Source organism: Myotis daubentonii, chromosome 6 (genome assembly GCF_963259705.1).
Source record: "Myotis daubentonii chromosome 6, mMyoDau2.1, whole genome shotgun sequence".
Taxonomy (NCBI): Eukaryota; Metazoa; Chordata; class Mammalia; order Chiroptera; family Vespertilionidae; genus Myotis; species Myotis daubentonii.
This window is the reverse complement of record NC_081845.1, coordinates 72,506,614-72,507,338: the sequence shown is the minus strand read 5'-3', so window position 1 is coordinate 72,507,338 and position 725 is coordinate 72,506,614. Positions and strand designations below refer to the sequence as shown.

Here is a 725-nt window from a genome sequence, read left to right as displayed (position 1 = left end):
TAGTTTCTCATTCTTAAAGTATTCAGGATCAATACTTAATTCACTTTATTGCTTAATGAACCATCAATTAATTCAGTTTCTAATCCAATTTTTATTTTATGTGGACAATGAAGCACTTTATATAAAATCTTAACATTTTAAAATCTTGGTTGCAGAGAATGTATTTAAGTCTTTTCTTGTATCTCAAATAAATACACAGAAATGTTGTTCAAATGACACTTCATTAATCTAAATCAGTCTACAGCTATAGAAGGCATTTGCTCTGTTTAGAAAGGAACAGATAAGACTATACTTTCCGGGATCATTTCTATAGTTTGTTACTAGAAGGGAACAGATAACTTGGTGAACAATAATGGTAACATTTGATGTGCACTTGCAAGGCCCAGCTTCTCATCTTCTCTTCCCATTGTACTTTCTTCTTCACTAAAATTTTATGCCTCACAACATTACACTCACCTTTATATTGCATTCACTCAAAAGTTTAATCATTTTTGTAATGTGAAGGTCTTCATCTGTGTAAAATGTAAGTAAGAACTCCTACCTTAGGGAAATTTTGTGAGGAATAACTGAGTCAATACATTGGGAAGCTTAGAGTAGTGTTTGGAATATAGGAAAGAATCTACAAGTGTTATTATTATATGAAATCAAATATACATGCTTAATGAGTCCCTTCTCCTCTGTAAGGCCAATCAATTACTCAGATTTGTGTGTTGCTCCCCATCAAT

General features: G+C 31.9%; 1 pseudogene; it reads left to right on the top strand.

Annotated features, from left to right (window-relative positions):
- The first annotated feature begins 282 nt into the window (after positions 1-282).
- Positions 283-369, top strand: LOC132237878 (small nucleolar RNA U3; annotated as a pseudogene).
- Positions 370-725: the final 356 nt, after the last annotated feature.